The sequence below is a fragment of the Grammomys surdaster genome, unplaced genomic scaffold (genome assembly GCF_004785775.1).
Source record: "Grammomys surdaster isolate TR1022 unplaced genomic scaffold, NIH_TR_1.0 125985, whole genome shotgun sequence".
Taxonomy (NCBI): Eukaryota; Metazoa; Chordata; class Mammalia; order Rodentia; family Muridae; genus Grammomys; species Grammomys surdaster.
This window is the reverse complement of record NW_021620801.1, coordinates 2,029,860-2,039,708: the sequence shown is the minus strand read 5'-3', so window position 1 is coordinate 2,039,708 and position 9,849 is coordinate 2,029,860.

Sequence of the window (9,849 nt, the reverse complement as noted above, 5' to 3'; positions counted from 1 at the left end):
GGGAGGGAGGGAGGGAGGGAAGAAAGGAAGGAGCACAACTGGCCCCTACGGTGGTTTGGATGCCCCCTTCGTCCATAGGCTCATATATTTGCATGCTTAGTCCACAGCTGATGGATTATTTGGGAGGATTAGGAGGTGTGGCCTAGTTGGAAGGTGTGTGTTGCTGGGATGGGCCTTACAGTTTCAAAAGCCCATACCAGACTGCCCCCTTTGTGTGTGTGCGAGCATGTGCACATCTACTGCCTATGAATCAGGTTATAAAGTCCTTATCTACTGCTCCAGTGCCATGCCTACCTGCTCCCCATCATGACGATAATGGACTAAACCTCTTAACTGTAAGCAAGCCCCAGTTAAATGCTTTCTTTTATAAGAGTTGCCTTGGTCATGGTGTCTCTTCACAGTAATAGAACAGATAACACTTGCCAACCAGACACAAATAGGCATCACGATTAAACCACATCATTTTAAACATTCCCTTTATTGTTTATCCCCAAAATCTCATGTTGTTATCACAATATAAAACATGGTTTAACATTTAAAATCTCATAGTCTCACAAAAATGCATGAAGCGGAGAGTCGTTAAAGGACGGTGCTCCGTCCGGCTTATTCCCCGGAAGCTGCCTTGTTCCCTGCTCTATGTTCTATACTAACGTGGTAGAGGCACCAGCCTGGGAGCACTGGCCCTGGCTCCACGAGTCATTAGCGTGGCTGCTGTCTCTGCTAGTCAGCTCCATAGTGACCACGCCCCAAAGTATGGCTCTTGAGCCAATCCTATCATCACCCTCATGGTTCTCTGCTAAGCCCCAGACAATACCTGCCATACTCTTGGTACCCAGTAGAATGAAGACTCTTAATGCTTAACGATTATCCAATGGATTTATATATTTGGAAGTGCTCAATACACAAGATGCCCACACCATTAGAATTGTTACCCAATATCTAACCTTCTGATAGACATTGCTACCCAGACTGCTAGAGATCCACGGTTCTTCTTCCATGTTGCTTCCTCTCTCTCTCCTTTTTGCTCCTCCCCCTCCTTTCCCTCCCAACTCCTCACTCTGCCTACCTCTTCTACTGCCCAATCATGAGCTCCACTGCAAATACAACGTAGCAGGAAAATATTACCACATCACTTAGAAATTCAATATTTCTTTAAAATAGCTGATATCTTAACTGTGGGCTTCTATAAAAATAAAAAAACAAGTTATTATCATTTCTTTTTTAAATTCCTTGAGGGAAGAACAAGGGCACAGCTACAATCAAATAAAAATAAAAGGATAACCAAAACCCAACAGAGTAAATGACTCTCTATCCAACGTCTAGGACCTATTATCACTTAAGATCCAAAAGGCTTGGGCAGTCCTATCTCTCTGGATCTGCCATCTGCAGCACAAGTAACGTCACACAGGCTCAAGATATGTCCACTCTACGTGTGTCATTGTCATTGGTGGTTACCCCATGATCTTGGCATACCTAGTACTCTGGGACTTCTCCTGCAACTGAGGTCACACCATCACCAGTGGCCTCTTTGGGGACTGCAACTCTGCCACACATGCCAAGCCCCAGTTTCTCTCCATGACCCATTCACCCTACGGTGTCCGTGAAGCTACAACTAGTACCATGTGGGAGGCAATTGGACATTACCAAGTTTGATCACCAGATAGAGGTGTGCCCCGCCAGGCAGCTCTACAGATGCTGTGTGCTGCCCGGAGGAAATACAACCCGAAAGATCTCATCTTAATGATCCCGACCTCTTAGTCATGACAGCTGATTCATCAGTCCCAGTCAACCAGCATCAATAATCCCAGTAAAGTTATGGTTCACTCCCATAAGGTTTTAATCCAAAATATCACATAAGTGGTCCAGATAGAGTCTTTACTTCCCTCTGAAACTTCACAAGCCAGGCCCCCATCATCTGCATTCCCTTCACTATTCTCATCTCCCAGGTTCCCACAACAGCACATTAAACTCAGCAATTCCAGCCCACAGTTTCAAATACTTCCACAGTCTTCCCACCCACAACTCATTGGTTAGAGGTGGCTCATCTCAGTGCTCTGTCTTCTGCCTTTTATCACTTGAGGCCTCCTTCGCCCTCCTCTTCAGCAGCTTTCTTCAAGGTAGGACGTCACCCAAGCCTCTTCTTCTATGCCTTCTTTATCCATTCCATCCCCTTCCTTCATTCTCACCAGCTCCTCCCTCCTGCTCCTAGTTCTTCCTCCTCTTCCTTCTCCTCCTCTTCCTCTTCTCTCTGGCTTACTCTACCTTTCTGCCCCTCCTGCAGACCTTTGACACTCTCTTTGTCTGCTCCTCCATATTCCTGCCCAAAGTGGTACAGCCAAGGCTGGTAGGAAACTGGGGTTCCCAAAGGGAGAAGAAGAGGGAGTACTCTAAAGTAAGAGGCACTCTTACATCCCAGAAGTTATTACCACATGTGACATCCAAACTTGATGACCTCACATAACTTTCCCTAAGATGCCAGAAGCTCCAACTCTTTCCTAAAACTGATTAATCTCTTCACTGATCCAACAGGGAGGACCCTGATCCAAAAGGTGGTCAATGGAGGTGATAGAGAGATGGCTCCAGTGGTTAAATTCATGGGCTGCTCTTTCAAAGGTTCCAGGATTGATTTCTAACAATTCATATGGCAGCTCAAAATTATCTCTGACTCCAGTTCCATACATACACAGAGTGGTGTCTTGGAACAATTCATTCCTCTTCCATCATAGGCCCCCTTTTTCTCAGCCAAAAAAAAATATATATATGACAAAAACAGACAGAGAGACACAGAGACAGGCAACAATAGTTGCCAACCAGGGTTGCCATCACACAGACTTAAACCAGATGATCTGGTGATATCTCATCTGAATCCTAGACACCAAGATCTGGGCTGCACCCAGTCTTTCTTAAATTTCCTACCTAGAAGGGGCCATAAACACTCACCTCCAGAAGAAACATATGCAGGTGACTTTCTGTCATCTTCTATTCAGCGCAAAAGTGTCAGGAGCCTCTGAGGTAGCCCTGGAACATCTCAGAGTGCATGTCCACTAAAAACTGTCTTTGCCCCATAGTTAGTCCATGAACACTGGTGTCTCAGTCTTTGGGAATCTGTTGGTGCCTATAGAATATTACAAGTTTAGTCTATCAGAGAACACACACTGACACTCTTAAAACCAAAAAGAAAGTCTTTATTGATGGCCAGCAATTGCACAGAGAATTCCAAATCATGCAGCCTAGATTCTCAGGGGGATGTTGTTGTTGTTGTTTTGTTTGTTGTCATTTCTGCACAAAAACCGAATTCTGGTTGATATACTTCAGGTAACAAAAACAACAAAACACAAAATTACAAAAGCCAAAACCACAAAGTTAATGCATTTAGGTATTGTTCTAGTCAGTGTTCTATTGTTGTGAAAAGATACCGTGACCAAAGCAGCTCATAAAAGGAAGCATTTAATTGGGATCTTCTTTACAATTTCAGAAGTTTAGTCCTTTATCATCATGGCTGCAGGCATGGCAGATATGGTGGTGGAGCAGTAGTTGATATACTTCCAGTAACAAAAACAACAAAAATCAAAATTACAAAAGACAAAACCACAAAGTTAATGCATTTAGGGACTGTTCTAGTCAAGTGTTCTATTGTTGTTGATCCACAAACCAAGAGAGAGACACTGGGCTTTGAAATGCCCATCCCTAATCGCTTCTTGGCCTTTTGGCTAAGATCAAGTGTGAAATGCCCATCCCCAGAAACACACTTTTTCAAACAAGGCCACATCTCTTAATCCTTCTAATCTATTCAAATAGTACCACTCCCTAGTGACCATACATTCAGATATATGAGCCTGTGAGAGCCATTCTTATTCAAACCACCACAGGGACTTTCCTGAATCCTGGAAATATGGACCAGGTCTTTGTTAGATTGCTTTTTTGTTTCTGTTTTGGCAGGTGTCAGGGCCTATGAGTTGTATTTTAAGGTCAGAATGGTGCCTCTAACATGGCATCAGTTGTGCCAAGGTCTTGATGGCCCATTACATAAACAAGAACAGCATTAATTAGACCTTAAGAGAAAGGATGGGGTTTTTTTTGGAGATGTTTTCCTTAAGTTTTTTAAAAAATATTTTGGAAATAGGGTTTCACTATGATGTTATTTCCATATGTAACTCCAGCCAGCCTTGACGTTACTGTCATCTTGTCTCAGCCTCTGAAGTACTCAGACCACAGGCGTATGTCGTCACACCCATCCCTGAAATAACTGTTTTTTAAGTAATATGATTTGGGGTGATTAAGACAGTTCAGTGGGTAAAGGTGCCTGCTGTACAGCCAAGCCTGGGTACCTAAGTTTAACCACATGGTGGAAGGAGAGAGAAACAGAACTCCTGTAAGCTGTCCTCTGGCTTCCACACACATATACATTTAATGTGTCATGGCATAAACCCACCCCAAACAAATAAATGCATAAATGTAAAACACAATTTTAAATAATTCCATTTTATCTTAGTCATAGATAATGCCAAAGAATCTTATGTTTTCATTAAAAAGGTAAATTACCCATAGAAATTTATCAGTTGGGACCACAGTGTAATTAAATGTGTTTCTCGTTCTTCTTAATGAGCCAAGCGTAAGAGTCTAAGTTCAGTTTAGTTGGAGTTTTGAGTTAAGTGTCTGCCATTCCTGAAAAGGATAAAGATCTGTAGATCTAAATGGAAAAGTATGTTATTGATTGCAACTTCTAAACTGTAATATTCAATATTCAATCATATGCTCAAAAGATGTGAAAAATTCTAGCAAACTTTCCCCCGTGGAATTTCTACTTCTCATTTTGTAGGTTGGTTATTCTTACCGGTTGGTTAGGTAAATCTGCTAAAATTAAATGATGGTAGTGGATGTCCAACTCTATGAATGACTAAAAAGTACTGTTACATGATTTTAAAGGAGGAAGCTTACATATAAAAACTATCTCAATTTAAAAAATGTTCATTAGAAGGTTTTTTGACCCAAATTAAAACCCATCTAACACTGTTCTAAAATATTTTTTAGACAGAGTGTCATGACATGTTCTTCCCTGCCAGACATAGCTGTTCCAGATTTATCTAGAGCAATGCATGCTTAGATTGATGGAGATATATTTCAGTACAATTTCAGATTGCCCTCTTCACTGGATATGTTTCTTTCAAAAACACATTTTTAAAAAAAGCAACAAAAAATAAAACAAAAACTCTTAGCTCACTACTCATTGTTAAACTGACATATTTACCAAAAAGCAGGTGTGGGGGGTGGGGAGGCACAGTGCATTTTCTTTCTTTACAAACAGTTCCAGGATAACATCTTATTATACATAACCACTTGTCACCACAAAGGCCAGACAAGACCAGACATGTGATGTTTGGTCTATAGCAAAAAGAGAAGGCTGCAAAACCTTCAGTTGCACCAGAGACTTCCAGATCATATTCTGTAATGATACAAAGGAGATATTCAAATTTCATGTAACCCTGTCACTTGTTAAAAGCAGGTTGGTTCCATTCACACCACGCTGTGGTATGTTGCACATCTCTGCCTCAACTGCTCTGTGGCAACAGTTTGGCCAGAGATAAATCTCTATGACTTTGACTAAACAAAAGCATAGCAAATAAACTTCCTAAGTGACACTACCCTGTAGGTATGGTGGTTTGAATATTCTTGGCCTAGGGAATGGCAATATTAGGAGGTGTGGCTTTGTTGGAGTAGGTGTGGCCTTGTTGGAGGAAGTGTGTCACTGTGGGCATGGGCTTTAAGCCAGTCTTCTCCTGTCTGCCTTTGGATGAAGATGTAGAACTCTCAGCTTCTCCTGCACCATGACTGCCTGGATGCTGCCACTTTCCCACCTTGATGGTAACAGACTGAACCTCTGAACCTGTAAGCCTGCCCCAATTAAATGTTGTCCTCATAAGAGCTGCCTTGGTCACAGTGTCTGTTCACAGCAGCAAAACCCTAACTACAATAGACCTCCAGCATCCTGTTCTCATTGCATCCAAAACAGCCACTCAATCAAACATTATCTTCAATTGCTGCTCCCTCCACAGATCATCTCCAGAAGAGGCGTTATTTACAGTCAAGAACATATTTCTCCTGGCAAGCTTTCTACAGCTCATTCTCAAAAGAGCAGCGCTTTGCATGTTTCAGCATCAAAGCGGAAGCTATATCTGCATTTCAAACAGCTGTATACCAACCACTTCCTGGTTTATCTCTATCACTTGTTTCTTCCAAAGTTTCTTGGCATCCATCAGCAACCTTTGCAGCTAAGGATAAGAATTCACTTCATTTAATCATTCAGGAACGACTTATTGAGTACCGTGAATGAGCCAACTGCTCACTGTCGGAGGAAGTAATGAACAAAATTAAATTTTTATAAAGCTACACTCCTATAAGGAAAGGCCAATGATAAACAAGTTTTAGAATTCAAATACAAATTATCCTGCCAAATCTGCTGGGGATCGTTTCCAGGACACAAATACCTGCATGCTTTATCAAGTCTTCCATATAAAATAGTAGCTTATGAAATAAAAAATGAACACAAAATGACACAGTGTTTGAGTTAACCTACCCACACCCTTTATGGTTTAATCATCTTTGCGTTGTTTATAATATCTCCCAAACGAGGAAAATAGTGATTATATTGTTTAAGGGATGACAAATAAAATGTTCTGTACAAGTTCAACACTGACTCAAATTTTTCCAAATATTTTGTTCTCTTGAATCTACAAATATCAATCCAGTATAGATGGGCAACCAATAAATGGTATATGCCAGGAATGAATACTCACAGGCAAATTCAGCTGTTTTGTTGAGGTAGTGGTGGGCCAGCTGTTATAGGTAGTGGAGAGGCCTCTGTGAGGATGTGAGTAAGACTGTCTGGACCTTTGAGAAAAGAATGCCAGCAGAAAGGGCAGCAGGGGTGAGGTTCTGAAATAGAAGCCTTAAAGAACTGACTAGACCACAGAAGCTAGTGTACCTGGAGGCAGAGGGGGAGTTAGGGAGGGATGCGGAAGAGTCAGAGGGCAGAGGGCAGAAGCAGAAGGTAAAAGGCAGTCTAGGGAGATGACAGAGGACTTTGAGGATGTGGCTTTTATTCTGAGTGACAATGGGGAGTCCTTAGAAGGTGTGCATTAGACATGCATGACTTAACATAGACAGGAAGAGATTTCTCTGGCCCCAGTGGAGAATAGACAGCCCAATAGTAAGGCAAGAGCAAAGTGCCAATTTCGATAGTCTAGATCAGAGACGGATGCACATAGTGAAGGTAAAAGGACCTGATAATCAGACTCTGGATACATTCTGATGCAGAACCAATGGGACTTACTGGAAGTTTAGCTATAGGGTAGGATAGATGGGAGACAGAACGCCACACAGGTCTAATGTAAGCACTTGAGAAAGGTCACATTCTCGGAGTGGCATGAGGGCAGGGAGGGAGTTGAAGATGGGACAGGGATGGAGACGCAGAATTCAGTTTGGACATCAAAAGACTGTAGGTAGGAGTAAGAATAAGGGCCCAGAGAAAAGTTCCTTGTAAGAGTCTGGAATTACAGAAATGTGTATGGAATAGAAATATCAATTTAGGACTTGTTAGTGTATAGATGGTTTAGAAGCCTTGCCACTAGATTTTTTTTCCATTCTTCATTTCACATGTATTTATTATCTTGGCAAGAGCAGATATGCTTCTGGACAAACGTCACTCTTCCACCTTACTAAGTAAGAAACTCAAAAGAGACATTTACACACCACTTCCCCTTACATCTGTTAACACTTTAAAATACAGCATTGGACATAATTTAGATGTTGAAAAGTATAGTCTACATCTTTATAGTATCTTTAAAAATTATGATGGCTTCAAATTGTTATTAGCCAGTGTCCTAAGACAGCACCATTCTGTGATGAAAATGTGGGGATAAATCTGTTTTTGTACAATTCCTAGTAACTTCATTGTAAAGGAGAATGTTCTAGAAGAGACACTGCCACTGTGGCCTTCTTTCTCCTACCCACCCATCGCCTCTCAGAGATCTTAAACCACATGTCCATTTTGGAATAAGTAGTTTAGGTACGAGCAGATGGCATCATTCCTAAATCTACTGCATCTAGGAGAGATAAACTGCCACCCACCGACACAACACATGCAAAGGGAAAGAAATCCTGCCCGCTCCTTGCAGAATCCACTTTTCATGAGGACACTCTCCTTCAAACAGGAACACACCCCCAGACCGCTCAAAGGTGCCAGTGTCTGTCCTTGAGTTTGGGGTCCACAGAGCTCAGTTTCATTCTAATTTTGTTTTAAATCAATGGGAAATAGGACTGGAGAGAGACCTCACTGCATAAGAGCACTGGCTGCTTTTTCAGAGGACCTGAGTTTGGTTCCCAGCACCCAAATGATGGCTCACAACCATCTGCAACTTCAGTTCCAGAGGATCTGATGCCTTCTTCTGGCTTTGGGTGGCTCCAGGTACACACATGGTACATAGACATGCATGTGGACAGAATACCCATACACATTTTTACAAAATAAAAAAAACCAAAGTTATCAATAGGAATTTCCTATGTTGCTCTTTTCCCACACTCAGTGGGGTGTTTTACACATTCTCTGAGAGACCCTGCTCAAGAATTGCTTTGATGGAGCCCCTTTCACTGCTAAAGGAAGCAATCTATGAGGTTGCCGTAAGGCAGAATAGGAATGGGTCCCAGCTCCTGACCCAACAGAATGCCCTCCAACACCTCAGTTCCCACATACACAGAGACATACAGAACAAGGAAAGATCGATGCAACATCCTAAGCTTAAAGATGAAACATTCAAAAGCCAAGGTTGTTAAAAATGAAGACTTGACTGGAGGCTATTTGAAAGTTAACACTATGCTGATTTTCTTCTCGGAAGCAATTGGTATTGAGTTTTGTGGGAAGTTTTTATGTTGACCAGGAACTTGGAAGCTGGTTCAGTGTATAAAATGCTTGTCACGCAAGGTCCAGAGTTCAAAACCCACATGAAAGCTGAGTCGGCTTGTTGGGCCCTGTAACCCCAGCACTTAGGAGACAGAGAATTCCAGGGTGAGCTGACTACCTAGAATAACCACAACTGGGAATCTCTGGGCTAAGCAGAGAGACCCTTTCTCAATATAGGTGTAAAGCAATCACAGAGGACTCTCAATGTCAACTATGTGTCCACATACATACACACTTGATGACCCCTTGAACAAAGCAGCCAACACACAATTCCTTGAAGCACATTGCCCAGCAACTCACCTCAAATTAAATGAACTCTAGTCCTTTGTATCTGGGTGATATTTTCCTGTAAAGTAGGACTTTTGGACTCATATTAATAACACTGCGTTAAATGGCTTAGGGACAACTGCTAATCATGCCAAAGCTGTTTTTTTCCCAAGCCTCCCTGGAATCATGGGGCAACTTGCAATAAGCCTAAATGTGGGCTTGAAAATGTGATGTAGAAAGAAAAAGAAAAAATCTGCATGTTTTCCAAGGATCAAAGACATAATTCATACAGAAGTCTCCCTGAGGGGAAAGGGAAGCATCCTGAACCCACTGTATGACATTGATCACCTTCTTAAAAGGTCTTCGTGATCCTGTCATTCAGGCCTGAGAGAACTGGAAGACTTGACAGACTTGGAAAGTCATCTTGAAGAGAATGAAAGACTAATTTGGTGTGTGTGTTGGGGTGTTGATGGTGGTGGTGGTGATGGTGGTGGTGATGGTGGTGGTGGTGGTGGTGGTGGTGGTGATGGTGATGGTGGTGGTGGTGGTGGTGGTGGTAGTAGTGGTGGTGATGGTGGTGGTGATGGTGGTGGTGATGGTGGTGATGGTGATGGTGGTGGTGGTGG